Source organism: Cebus imitator, unplaced genomic scaffold (assembly GCF_001604975.1).
Source record: "Cebus imitator isolate Cc_AM_T3 unplaced genomic scaffold, Cebus_imitator-1.0 Scaffold25, whole genome shotgun sequence".
Taxonomy (NCBI): Eukaryota; Metazoa; Chordata; class Mammalia; order Primates; family Cebidae; genus Cebus; species Cebus imitator.
Genome location: NW_016107340.1, coordinates 1938844 through 1954299, shown reverse-complemented (window position 1 = coordinate 1954299; position 15456 = coordinate 1938844). Strand labels below are relative to the sequence as shown.

Sequence of the window (15456 nt, the reverse complement as noted above, 5' to 3'; positions counted from 1 at the left end):
TGCAAAGAATTAGCATAGCTCTTGGCATCTAGGAGATCCACAATAAATGGTAATATGGTTACTATTGTTATCATGGCATAATATTATCATTACAGTGAGAAAGGGACACAATCATGATTCTTGCTGACGTACATCTGACTTAATCTGTCCCCTATTTTAAAAAATGCTGCTGAAAGTGCTCACCTGAAATATGCAGAAATGTAGCAATTTTTGATAGCATAGAAAAGGCCAAGACTGCACAGTGCAAAAGTGTAACATATTGGCCTAATGACCAATGAGTCAAGATCCTTTCCCTGACTTCTTATAGATTATTAATCTATGAAAAATGCAGAAAATAAATAACATGTAAATCATCAATTCTAAGTGGAATTTTACAAATTAAAGGAGTGCAACTTTTACACAAATAAAAGTTTTCTGTGGTTTTCCTTTCCCCTTTGTCCACATGAAGCACACTTTTCCTTGTGAATAATATGTACTATATAAAATAACAGTGTATCAGAGCACCATATGCAACACCAGTGTAAAAATACTGACATCAGAGCTTCTTGCTGTACCACATTCTTGACTTTTTTCAGACATTTGGTTTCACTCATAACAAACTTTACTAAGACAGAAAATTGTAAGGTTTATTGCCGAGTTAAAATGAGGAAACTGAGGCAAGTATAAGAAAATGAGAAGTTAATTTATTCAGCTCCTGGGTGAGGTTCTGTGGTCCAGGAAGGGGCCTGGCTGTTTAGGTCATGGGGTTTTATGGGGAGAGAAGGCGATTGATTGGCTATTGGGGAAACAAAGCAAAGGCAATTTTACTGGCTGCCAGGAAGCAGGAAGTACCTGAAACTAGTTGCCATTGGTAGGCAGGCGGGACTTTGGGTAAGTGGGCCTTGATTGGCTGTTGGGGAAACAAAGTGAAGGCAATCTTATTGGCTATTAAGAAGCAGGAAATGCCTGGAGCTAATGGTCATGGGTAGGTGGGCGGGACCTTGGGCCTTGATTGACTGTTGGGGAAACAAAGTGAAGGCAATCTTATTGGCTATTAAGAAGCAGGAAATGCCTGGAGCTTGTGGTCATGGGTAGGTGGGCCTTCCGGGGGCATACAGAGCAGACTGCTACCTGGCAGGGTCTGATGGGCTTCTTTAAAAAATTTTCCTGCAGGGTTTATCAACAGCGGGCTGGGGGTTAAATGCATAATTTAGTGCTGAATGTGGGCTTGGGTCTGGTGTGCGTAGGTGGGTGCGGAGAAGCCTGTGGCAAGGCCAGATAATGAGCTTGGGTGATGACATAGTTATCAGACACACAGAGAGATGGATGAGTCCGTTTAACCCTCTGTGAGGCAGCCAGCCTTACAAAAATGATATAGCTTTCAATTTTACATTTGTGAATAGGTTTTCAAAGTGTTTCTAGAAATACTTTCAGGATTTAAATAATAAGTAAACCCAAGGATCTTATTTTTTGATCCAACTAAATTTTAAGATTTAAATATGTTTCCAATAGCAAATTAAGGCTTTTCTCAAGTACTTAGAAAGTGGTTTTGAGAGTCTATCATTCTTACCAAATTCATCTAAGCTTTTTAGCTAACACCTATCTCTCCAAATAACTCAGAAATTTGTTTATGAACTGGAAATATCACTGTGGATGTTGAAAAAGATCTCATAAAATAAAGAAAACCATTATTAAAGTGGTTTCATTTACTTAATCTTCTCACCTCATCTAGAAAAAATAGCGGGACTTCAAGCAATCTGTTTGTCAAACGAATTCTCATTAGTTGTTGATGGACCAAAGGAGATTTAACTAAAGCAATCTTTATTGCTGTAGGAAGACACAAGGCTAACACTGACATAAATCATGTTATGTGCACATACAGCCATTCCAAATAAGGCAAAATAAGACAACTCTTAGTATTGCAACATTACACTGGGGCCACCAGCGGTGCTATGGGAAGAAGGAGAAAATTGTGGACTAAGAAGTGTTCAAATTGGCTGCTTTCATAATGGATTGGCCTCCAAAGCTCCAAGTAGGGAGCACAAAAAATTTAGCTATTTCATGCTGCTACCTCTGATTGCCAATACTTTGAATGTTTGGACAAGGATAAGGAAACAGCAGATGTCTTCACCTTTCTTTCTAATTCTCTCAATATGCCAATCTTTGTGGCTTAGAAAACATAAATGCCATGGGGTTTAGGATGTGAACTAGTAAATATAGCCTACTCAAGAAAGCATTAAAACAGACTGAGCTCTAATCCATGCATTCATACACTTACACATATATTTCTATCAAAGATCTTGTCATGTTATAATAACTCTCTTTCTTTCTCTCTCTCGACAGAGACAACATCAAGAACTTGCTTCATGGCTATATGCCCTAGTCCCAAATCCAAAACATTTAAGTAAATGTTTGTTGAATAAATGAAATTTCCTTAACTGTGAGGGTATTATGATACCTCTCTAATAAAGAATTAAACCCCCTCTTTAAATGTTATTTCCTTTTTTTGTATCTCTTCTTGTAATAGAAACTAAGTTTGAATTTTGATAAAGTCCAATTTATCTATTTTTCTTTTATGCCTAGTGCTTTTTCTGTCCCATGTCTTGTCTGAGAAATTTTGCCCTAACAAAAGATTACAAAGATTTTTCTCTTATGTTTTCCCCTAGAAGTTTTAAAGTTTTGTGGGTTTTTTAAATATAGATCCATGACTTGTTTTGAGATATTAATAATTTTTGTATATGGAAAGAGGTAAAGGTCAGGGTTAAGAATTTTTTTAATATGGATAGGCAAATGTTCGGGTACCATTTAAAAATATACTACACTATTGGAATTGAACTACTTTGGCAACTTCTTCTTTAAATTTTGACCCAAAAGTTATGGATTTATTTCTAGATTCTCTTTTTATTATCTGTCTATCCTTATTGAAATGCCTCAATGAAATAAATCCTTTTTGAATATTATTCTATTGAAATATCTTGATTACATAGCTTTGTATACAATCTTAAAATCATTTACTGTAAATGCTATAAATTTGTTCTCCAAAACAGTTTTTTAAAATATTCTACATTCATTTTTATTTTCATACATGCTTTAGGATAAATACGATATTTTCTTTAAAAATCAAACTAAAGCCTTCTGGGATCTAGATTGGGATCATAGTAAATAAATAGGAGAACTGACACCTAAGTAATCTTGAGTCTTTTGGGCAATGAGCATCTTATTTCTTTCCATTTATTTAGGACATCTTTAATTTTTCTCAGAATAGCTTTCATTTGTCTGTGCAACTGTCTTGTATGTATGTTGTTAAATTTATCTCTGAATTTATCATGTTGTATGCCATTAAAAAACAGCTTTATTAAAATAAAATTGACTTACCCAGCTTTTACTATTTAAGGCACTTTGACATAATATGTCAAATTATATATTAGCACAGTGCAATAAAATTACAAATCAATTTTAAGATAATAGCACAACATATTTTGCAGAATGCTGATATGGTTTGGCTGTATCCCCACCCAAATCTCATCTTGAATTGGAATCCAAATTGTACTCCCCACATGTTGAGGGAGGGACCTGGTGGGAGGTAATTGGATCTTTGGGGCAGTTTCTCCCATGTTGTTCTCATGATAGTGTGTGAGCTCTTATGAGATCTGGTTGTTTGATAAATGTCTGGCACTTCTCTCTCTCCTCTTTGTCTGTCTGTCTTTCTCGCTTGTCTGCTGCCATGTAAGATATGCCTTGTTTCCCCTTTGCCTTCTGCCATAACTGTAAGTTTCCTGAGGACTTCCTAGTCATGCAGAACTGTGAGTCAATTAAACCTCTTTTCTTTATAAATTCTCAGTCTCATACAAATGCAGAAAAAAATTTTTTCAAAAGATAAATGGCTATCTCAAAAGAAAATGACAACTCAGCAGCAAGGGATTGATTTCTTTACTATACATGACATTTCTACATGAGGACTATGTACTAACAGCTACGGAAAAATTAAATATGTCCTAATGATATGCCACCTATTATGTCAAAGACTACAAATTATTACCTAGTACTCATTACCTTTATTCTCCATATATTTATTCTTCAAAATCTTTTATATCTTTATCTCTCTGTCCTTCTGAGGTAATCTACTTCTTGATAGCTATCTTCTAGTTCACAGATATTCACTTCAGGTAAGTTTAATATGTTTTTAAACCCATCTTTTATGTCTTAATTTTCTGTTATTTATCTTCCAAGTGCTCAAGCATAATGATGACCACATAAATCAAATTCTCAAGAGACAGCCTCCAACAAAACTGTTCAACAAGAACAAATAAAGCTACAAAGCCTCAAACTTCAAATTACCTCTAAGTAGAAATGTAAACAGCAACTTTCAACAGAGTTATTTCTCAAGTTCTTGCCTTGAAACAGTATAGAGAATGAGATGTGGGAGAGTATTGTCTGGGAAAATTACACAGAAAAGAAAGAGAAATGAAGGATCTAAGGCTGAGCTAAAATCATCCTTCCAGAAAGAGAAAGTGAACTCAAAGCATGAAAATCTTGTACAAGAGTGAGTGCTAGATCATAAAACTTAGTGAAGATAATTAATAAAAGGTGCTCACAGCTCATTATGGGTGGTAACTAGGGGAGGAGATGGGAACCAAGGAGATGGTAAAGGGGGAGAAGTGGAAATCTTTAGAGACAATGCGGGAAAGTGAAAAAGGAAAAAGAGAACTTTGGTACGTATTTCCTAGTTTTTCTTCTGTTTTTATATGAAATATAGACACTAACATGAACAAAGAAAATATTTAAAGGTATAAAACCCACTGGTAAAATTAAGTACATGAACAAACCCAGGACACTCTAATACTGTGGTTGTGGTGGGCAGTCCACTCACAACTCTAGTATGAGGCCCAGAAGACAAATCTATTAAAAATAATAATACCTAGAGCAACTTATTAAGAGATAGGCAATATGCATTCTATATTTAGGTTAAGTTATATGATTATATTATTCAGGGATTTTACGTTCCTATAAATTTGTTCCCTATTTTTTCTGTAAATTGCTAAGAGAAGAGTTCTGAAATCTTCAGCCATAACTATGAGTTTGTCAATTCTTTCTTTGGTTTAGTAATTTTTTTCCTCCTTCACTTTGAATCCCTGCTACTGGGTGTACACGCATTTAAGATCATTTTGTCTTCTTGATGAATTGATCACTGTATCTCAGAAATGCCTCACTTTATCCATAATTTTGTTTTGTTCTGAAAGTTACTTTGTCTGATATGACTATAGCCAATCCAGATTTTTTATGAATAGAAAATACATAGTATGACTTATTCAATCATTTTACTTGTATATTTACATTTTTAATTTTTACAAGATTTTTTGCTATACGTAAAACAGTTGGAACTTCCATTTTAATGCAATTTGATCACCTTTGATTTTTAATTTGGTGCTCTATTTGCAGTTCACGTAAGCATTGATATGGTTTGGCTTAAATATTACTATTTGGTTTCTGTGTCTCCCGTGCCATCTTCCTCTTTTTAAGCCAATTTTTAATTGAATATTTCTTATAATTATCTTTTATCTTCACCTGAGGTTTATTACCAATATGTCTGTTTTATCATTTTTATTGGCTGCTATGGCATTCACAAGGTCATATTTGAGGAGATAAAGGAGTGAGCCACAGGGGTATCTCAGGAAGGAACATGGAAGACACAGTGATATCAATTGGAAAGTCTCAATGATAAGGCTGGAGCATTCCAGGGATGTTCAAATAACACATAGGAGGCAAGAAAGAGGAGTTAGAGAGCTTTCAGTCTGGCTGAACTGAGAAGCCACTGGAGGATCCTGAACAGAGGAGTGTGAAATCATTTGACTTCCATTTAAAAAAGATCATTGTCTGACATGTTGCAATTGGCTCTAAGGGTACAGGGTGGAAGGGGAGATATCAGTTAGAATGCTATTGGAATATTCTAAGCAAAAATTGGCAGCAGATTAGAGGGTATTTGCAATGGAGTTTAGAACAAAAAAGAGGTTGAATATAGGACATATTTTGGCCAAGAGGATTTTATAATGATATACATGACAGAAAGAATAAAAATAAAATTAAAAATAGCTAATTTTACTCACTCCTTTGTTTTTCTTTTGTTCTGAACAACTGAGATATGCAATAGCTATTTATTGAAATGAGAAAGACAAAGATCAGAGGTTATTTGAGGGAGATCAAAAATTTGTTTGGAATTTTTATTTAAATCCAAGTGAACTTGCCAAGTAGGCCATTGGATATATAACTAATCTGGATTTGAGAAGTTCCAGACTGAATATGTGACCTGGAGGGGAGGGTTGCCTTCCAGGTCATTTAAAGCCATAAGACTGAATGGCATCTCAGGGAATAAACTGCAGATAGAGAAGAGGCCTGAGTCCCAAGATCAGAAGCACTCTACTCACAATAGATCAGAAAACAATAGTGACATGAGAGCCAGTGACTCAGAGGTAAGCAGAAGACTGCAAAATGGAAGGGAGATTGGTGATCTAGTCTGTACATCATTAACATTGACAAGGATTTTGGTGGTTAGAGCAATTTTGGATGAAAGGTTGATTGGAGAAGATAAATAAGAAAGATTTGGAAGAAAGTATGTGGAGGCAGCAAATATAGACAGCTTTACCCAATTTTTCTTTTTTGTTTTGCTATAAAGGAAAATAGAGAAATGTGGTGGAAACTGGAAGGGGAAATAGAGTCATAAGAATTTTTTTAAAGAAAGTGAAATTTTATCATATTTGTATCCTGGTGGAAATGATCCATCAGACAGCAATAAAGCAGAAGAAAAAGTAGATAATTTCTAGAATATTGTCCTTGAGAAAGCAAAAGAGGATGAAATCTAGTATACACTTAAGAGAATTTGGCCTTATATAAAAGCACCATTTAATTATAATAATAGGAGAGACAGACTTGGGGAAAATAACATAATTGATGGGCAGCATTAAGGACACACTGGAAGCCTGCGTGTGTCAATGAGAACATTGACACATGATTATTTTATTCTATCATGCACATCTGTGAAGGATAAAGGGTTATGGAGGAAGGAAAGAGAGATAGGGAAGGAGAGAGAAAACCTGGGGGTATATATGTAATGAAGTGATAATGACTGACTATACAACTTAACCTGAGTAATGAAGAAAAGAAAAAAATATATAAGCATAGTGAAGAAATATGAAATTCCAGTAAAATTCTCAAGTACTGTGGCTATTGAAGTATTATTAGTGGGAGCAACTTACAAATAACAGCAGATTATAATCCGACAGTAGTCTATTTAATGCTGAGATAATAAAGAGGGTGTAGTTTTTGTTAGTAACAAGGTCTAAGGCATGATTATACGGACAAATGCTTTGTGCAGAATAGAGGAATAGAGGACAGATCATTGGGGAAGAGTAGTCATAAAAATCAGAGTCTACGTTGTTGGCTATATTATCTATATAGATTTTGAAATCCTCAACTGTAATATTGGAGATATTACATTTTGGATATTGAAGTGACAATAATATGGATCTGATTATTAGAGTGACAATGAGGTTAAAGGTAAAATGCTTGAAACATGAGAGCCAGTGACTAAGAGGTAAGCAGATGACTACAAAATGAAAGGGAGATTGGTGATCTAGTCTGCTACAATAATTCAGAAGGCTTTAGAGGAATGGAACAGTCTGAGAGCAACAATGAGGAAGGAAGACATCTACTGCATGTTAAGCTCCTGTGGTATGAATAATATGGAAGAAAAAAATAGAAGAAGCCTCATCCTAAATTAAGTACTGGAGCTCAGCTGAAAGTTGATAGAGAGCACTGACAAAAGTTTGAGGATGTCACTCATAATGAATCGTGAGCTCCAGCCAGCACAGTGGAATTTGTAGGAATTAGGAAGGGACTGAGAAAGACAGAAAAAGGTACAGGGAATCACCTATAGGGATTAGAGTTTGGGAGATGAGAGTGACTTGAGAGTAATGACTGATGTAGAGAGGCGTAAAAAACAATTAGAAAGAACCAGTCCTGGTGACTTAGAATAAAAGAAGCCAGTTGGTAAGGTAAGGGACACCCATAATAATTATTTATCCTATTTTACTTTGAGAAAACCAAAGGTAAGGACTTAGGTGGACATTTGTAACAGAAATTGAATCTGTAAGTAAATAGTAAAAAATGTTTTGTTACTGTTGCTCTCATTCCCTCACTCTATTCCATATTCCTTTTGGCAGGAGTCCTGGAAAAACGCGGTATAATTAATACCAATTCCTTTCATCATCATTGTTTATGTTGCTTTAATAAGGTTTTTTATTAAAACCTTATGTCTATATTTAAATGTGTCCTCCTACTCCAAATTAAGACTCCTACTCCTTACGTCAGGGAACATAGATTATTTTGATTTGTGGGCACCTGGTTTGAGGGAGGTAAAGGAATAGAGATCCAAGTAAAAAAATCAGAGAAAGGCCTTCTGTGAGTAATTTGAGTACACAAATACTACAGTGATGCTCCATTGGGAACTGTAATTCATTTATACATCCATTCCATGCATTATATGACTCCAAATATTTCTATGTGTTATTCACACATAATTTTAATCACTTACCCTAAAGAATTTGTGGCCGCCTTCTTATTGCCTATCTACCACTCACATGATTTTACTGAATATTAGTTCTATTCAGAATGATGTGCTCAGTTGAAAAAATATGACTTCTCAGGTAGTTTTAACAGCTAAGTCTGATGACGTGAAATATAATTCTGTAAAATGACGTATAGAAATCTATATGCATATGTATATGTATTTGTATATGTATGAGTGGGGCTTCCAGGAATGCTATTGTTTTTCCTGATAAAACAGACAAAAATGAAAGTGTGTGATTTCCCCCACTGTCCCCACCAGCAATTTCTGGCTTTCAACAGCTAAGCAGTAAAACAAAGAAACTTTGGCTTCCAATAAAAATTTAAAAAATAAAATAAGTAAAATAAAAAAGCTGGGTGCAGTGGCTCATGCCTATAATCCCAGCACTTTGGGAGGCTGAGGCGGGCAGATCACCCGAAGTCAGGAGTTCGAGACCAGCCTGATCAATATGGTGAAATCTCATCTTAAAAAAATTAAAATAAATAAAATAAATAAATAATTTTTAAAAAAGAAAAGAAACTTCGGTGTCTAGTGGCTGTGAGGAAACTCTGTGCTGGCCCTCAGCTGTCTTCCTCAATGCACTTCCAAAACGATCAAACTTTATATACCATATGATCACTACGGCTTGTTGTTTGTGGTCTTTCCCCCATGCAGTGACTATATGGACTTAAGAACTTTCAGCAATTTAAGTTTTTTGATTTGGTTGTATCATTTCTTCTATGTCCTAAGCTTTGCTCACCACTATAAGTCACTGCCACATGTGGAGCTACTGCCTTATGCTGGCTCCGTGCCTACTTCAACCTTCTTAATTTCTCACACTATTAGAGCTGGCTTTCCCTAAAGTACCTAAAAGATCATTTGCATTAATGTTGGTTTCTTAGTACAGGAAGAGGTCTGTATTAAGAACTGAATTTTACAGTAATAGGCAAACAGCATTATATTGAGGCAAATGCTTTTTAAAAGAGATGGCACATATTTCCTATCAGTTCTCACAGAGCAGCATGTCAAGTCTCTAAATTCATGCTGACTAAAACTCTGGCATTTTACAAACCACATGTGTTTGTTTAAAACTATCTTCTCATCGGTAATACTGTTAGCCAATCAAAAAACTAGAACTGTAAATTAGAGATTTAACGAATCATGGTAGCCAAAGAAAATATGAAGTGAGTGAATAACACTTAGAACAGTAAATAAAATGGAGAAGAATTTGCTAGCAGTCAAAAAAATAAAAACAAAAACAAAACCCACTATGGCTGTGAGGACCTTAGAAGGTCACAGATGATAAAGATCAATTCAAACATCAACACTTTGATTTTCACTAATTTGTTTCCTGTTCTGAGCTTTATACATTTTAAATAAACCATTGCTTAGATTTTTACTATAGATTTTTACTTAGCCAACTCATATACTGATTTTCTATTCTATACCCAATTTTAAGCCCATTATAAGAAAGAGCTCTATGGAATCCATCCTCAATGTGGTTATGGGTCACTTGAACTCCAGCGTTCCGTAGTCGGGTGGCGTACATGAGTCCATCATTTCTTAAGATGTCATATTGACAGGTGATGATGTAGGTCAAGGGCAAAACACGCAACTTGTTGTCATCAGCCAGCAATGGGGCTGCCCTCACATCTAGTAATCCTGGATATTTTTTAGCCAGCTCAGAACTACCATGATTTGGACTATGCTAAGAGTGGCCTTTCTTAAACTTCTCAGTGAGAAAGGAACTCCAATTAACATATTTGAACAGATGGCTTGATTCCATTGGTAGATGTTGATTAAAAAACATGGTTTTTTCAAGTGATCTGTCTGTAGTAAGGTATTCACTCCACAACCTGACCATGAGTGGTTTGGACGGGACTAGAGAGTCTAGGTTTTCCCGATACGATGGTAAATCCATGTCAAGAGTCTGAAGGGCAGGATATATTAAAGACTGAAGCTTGAATTTGATCTTGACATCTGGGTCCTCTATGAGCTGAAAAACAATTAAAAATAGATTTCTTAAATAAATAATTTTCATTTGAAAACATATTTTTATTTAAAAACAATACATTGATGAGATTAATTCAGAATCTCAACAAGATATTCAGAAACAACAAAAATATATCTCAAGAACTTCCCCATTTTCAACATTATAGGAATCTATAATTTAATACCATGTAAGCAAGATGATTTATGCTTTTTTTTCATAATTGGAAAAAGAGGTCACCTAACCTGTGGTCTCAGATTAATCTGCGGTCTCAGCAAAATCTCAGGTCGGAAACGATGGCTCACACCTGTAATCCCAGCACTTTGGGAGGCCGAAGCAGGCAGATGACTTGAGGTCAGGAGTTGAGACCAGTCTGGCCAACATGACGAAACCCCTACTCTACTAAAAATAGAAAAATTAGCCAGACATGGTTGTGTGTGCCTATAATCCTACTCAGTAGGCTGAGACAGAAGAATCGCTTGAACCCAGGAGGCAGAGGTTGCAGTGAGCTGAGACTGTACAACTGCACTCCAGCCTGGGCAACAGAGCAAGATTCTGTTTCAAAAAATAATAAATAAATAAATAAATAAATAAATAAATAAAAGGATCAAATAACTAAGAATTCTAATTTGGCTCTAACACTGAGCAAATTAGTTCTGAGTAAATTTTATAGTCCCTCTATGAAAAATGTGGGTTGGATTGGTTTGATTTGTTTTTTAAATGGGAGAATTTCAACTGTGTTCTTTCTCTTTGTGCTGCAGTCATCTACGTAATTATCTTTTCAATTTCTACAGGGCAGTGGTATCCTAATTAGAAAATAACTCTCTCAGGTGTTATGTGAAAGATTGGGAGCCTTAAATACAAAAATATTTATTAAAGTTAAGCAAGAACATATTAGAATTCTCATTCCCACTATAAAACTCCAATTCATTTTAATTTTCATGTTTTAAATATTCAATTTATAGTGTTGTTAAGACAAATATTATCTATAAATCAGCATGCATATTTCCAGGATGGGCTAAAAGTTTCCTGTTAATAGGGTACTGAATTAGATAAGTAGAGACCAGAAATTTGAGTTATAAGAACTACTTCAGATGATTCTGATGCAAGCTAAAATTTGGGATCCACTGGCATAGGTCTAAATAGTGATTATTGAAGCCACCTGCATTCTGATGCCTCTCAGATGAAAATTTAATGGGTAAATTGGAAGTCTATTTCTGAAAACTTGCAACAGCATTTTCTATATAATGTTGAAGAAAGCACCGCATGCTGACATTCTTCCTTTAACATAAATGTAACATTTTCCGAAAAAAAAAATCAAACAAAACATGCACATACCACAGCAAAAGCAAATAGCCGCAAATTTTATTTTATTGCATTAAAACAAAGTTAATAATAAGAACCACTTGGCACATTAAATGTAAGTACATTACAAGATTTTTTAATGTAAAAATAATTTCTGAATTGAAATAATTAGTTCAGCGTTATAGCTCAAGTAAGATTGCTACACACATTCCATCTAAGTCAATATCTAGTAGAAAGATGTTGTTTACATTAGCAGAGGTGTGATAAATAATTAAGCAGGTAGCTAATAGGTGGCTGACACTAGAGTAAGAAAAAACACAAAAAAAATTTATATTTTACCAATAAATTCAGGTAACCAAATCTCAGGTAAATTTACAGGCAACTAAATCTTTGAACATGCAGATATTTTATTAAGTTGTCTTTTATTATTAAATAAAATAAGCAGAAAATCAAGCACATGGCTTCATAAAACAGAAATGTAAAATATAACAAATATGTGTAAGGTTTAGGAGTTCACCATATCTCTTGAATTGATCATTTACCCTTCCTCTCTCCCAGAAATCACCATTCTTTGTTTTATGGTATTTAACATTGCAAGTTTCTTTAGAATTATGCCACCTGTGCTCATTTTTAATCCATATAGCTCATCTGGTTAAGAAAATTCTATCTATTCCTAGTTAACCAAGAATTATAACAATTGTCGTGACTTTTTCCAAATGCTTTTTCTACATCTAGAGAGATGATATATGATTTTGCTTCTGTAATTTACTAATATGAGGAAAATTAACTGATTTTTATAAAATATAATTTCCTTCCGTTATTAGCAACTTGATCATGGTATATTTTGTTAATGTTGCTAATATCTTAGTTTTATGAGTGTTATTGGCTCATTTCTTTATTCCCAAAATAAATCTGTTCACGTTTCCTGAAATACACCTGATCTTGACTGATTGATTGGCTATAAAACATATGCTTCTCTGAAAATAAATCAGAGAACATGCACTGTTTTCTTTTCCTCTGGCATATTTCATGTTTATTTGGAATTATTTCATCTTTGAATGTTTAATGTATATTACCAATGAGGTTTTCTACTGGTACTGTATTTTATTACAGGTTGGGTATCTCTTATTCAAAATGCCTGGGATGAAAAGCGTTTCAGATTTCTGTTTTTTGTTTTGGAATATTTGTATCATACCTACCAATTCAGCATCCCTAAACCAAAAAAATTAATATCCAAGGCCGGGCGCGGTGGCTTACGCCTGTAATCCCAGCACTTTGGGAGGCCGAGGCGGGTGGATCACGAGGTCAAGAGATCGAGACCATCCTGGTCAACATGGTGAAACCCCGTCACTACTAAAACTACAAAAAATTAGCTGGGCATGGTGGCCTGTGCCTGTAATCCCAGCTACTCAGGAGGCTGAGGCAAGAGAATTGCCTGAACCCAGGAGGCGGAGGTTGCGGTGAGCCGAGATCGCGCCATTGCACTCCAGCCTGGGTAACAAGAGCGAAACTCCGTCTCAAAAAAAAAAAAAATTAATATCCAAAATACTCCAGCTAGCATTTTCTTTGAGTGTCATGTTTGTGCTTATAAAGCTTTAAATTCTGGAGCATTGTGAATTTTGAATTTTCAAATTAGGGATATTTGATCTGTACTGATTGAATTATTTTAGTAGTTACTACATGGCTGAGATTTTTATTTTTAGTATCTATCTGGCAAGTTAAATTTTTTCTTGGAATTTGATTATTTAATTTAAATATTGTTCCATTTTCTTTTAATTAAAAAGTTTTTCAAAATATCTCTTTTAAGACTTACAATGTGCATTATTAACTATTAAAGGCTAATTCTTTTTTATATCTGAAAGATCTACATACAATCTTACTCCCTTTTTCAATTCTGCCATTAATCTCTGTTTTTCTCTATTCGTCTTTCTAGATATTTTACAATTTTATTCATCTTTTTAAAGTATTAACTTTTTGCTTGTCATTCATACTACTAAGATTTGTTAGGTATATCATAATTTCTGATATTATCATTGTTATTATCTCCCTTGTATTTTTGGTGACTTCTGTTCTCTTTTAAAAAGAATTATTGAGGCAGATACATATTTTTAGCCTTTCTTATTTTCTAATATATGCTTTTAAGGATATACAAGTTTCTCTAAATATTGCTCTAAATGTGGAGAACATTACAAAGATATTTAAAAGATATAAAAGTATCATTGCCCAGTACTTCATCCATTAAAAACAAAATAAAAGAAAAAGACCTTTTGTGTTTGCTTGTTCCTCTGTTCCTCATACATCCATTACGTGAAATGTGTTGTTATTCCAGAAGTCTCTCAGCTTATTATTATTTTTGTCTGTTTATTCTTTTAATTACTGAAAGAGATATCCTTAAATTTCTTGCTGTAATTGTGAACTTGTGTATCTTTCTCTGCACCTTTTAATATTTTCTTCATCTGTTTTAAGGCTGTATTATTAAATCCACACAGATTTAGGGTTGTTGCATTTTCTTGATAATTTAAACTTTTTCTGTAAGACGTAACTTTTTTTTAACCTAGCAATATCTTTAAATGTATTTTTATGGTATGCATTTTCCACAAATTTACTTTCAAATTTTCTGCTTATGCCTTTAATGTGTCATTTATAAACTGCATATGATCAGAAATTGTTTCTTCAGCCACTTTGATAATCTTGGTCTTACAACCAGATCATTTAGATCACTTATATTTAATCTAATTACTAAAGTGTTTGGTTTCAATTTACTACCTCATTTTATTATCCTTTTTTTTCTATTTTTGCCTTTCATATTAACCTTTCAATTTTTCTATTTTTTCCTCAGTTTAGAAGTTCAAAAATATCTATACTTTAAATGGTTGTCCTCAGTGTTACAATGTGTTATTTATTAACTTCTCAAAGGCAAAGGCTAATGAACTTATCAATTGCCAATTCTAATCTTTTATTTCCTTTTGGACAATAAAAAGAGTTTATAACACTTAAAATCTATCCTTCCCACTCCTCTTAACTTATAGCTCCTTTTTTTCTAATGTTTTAATTTTATATATGTTATTTTAAACTATCCAACTTTATTAGGGTTTATCCACATCTTAACACATTCTTGTCCTTTACTTCTACCTACATCTTAATCTTTTATTTGTGGTTTCATTTTGCCTAAAATGCTTTATTTAAAATATCTTTCAGCTTGTCCTATTAATAGGAAGCTGTCTTAATTCTTATTTATCTAAATATGTCTCTGTTTCTCCTTTATTCTTAAATAATATTTTTGGGAGGCATAAAATTAAGCTGGCTGTCATTTTTGTTCTGTACATTAATATTGTCATTCCCCTGGCCTAGAGCTTACATTATTGCTGTTGAGAAGTAAGTTTTCAGTATAACTGGTACTTCTGTAAAGCTACATTTTATATATATATATATATATATATATATATATATATACACACACACACACACACATACATACATATGTGCACATACACACATATATGTGTGTGTATATATGTATATACACACATATATACATATATATCATATATCATATATACATATATATATATTTTTTTTTTTT

The 15456-nt window shown here is 33.9% G+C and overlaps 1 pseudogene; it reads right to left on the bottom strand.

Annotated features, from left to right (window-relative positions):
- Window positions 1-9539: 9539 nt before the first annotated feature.
- The window catches only part of LOC108300189, a 19929-nt pseudogene continuing 14012 nt past the window's right edge, over window positions 9540-15456 (bottom strand).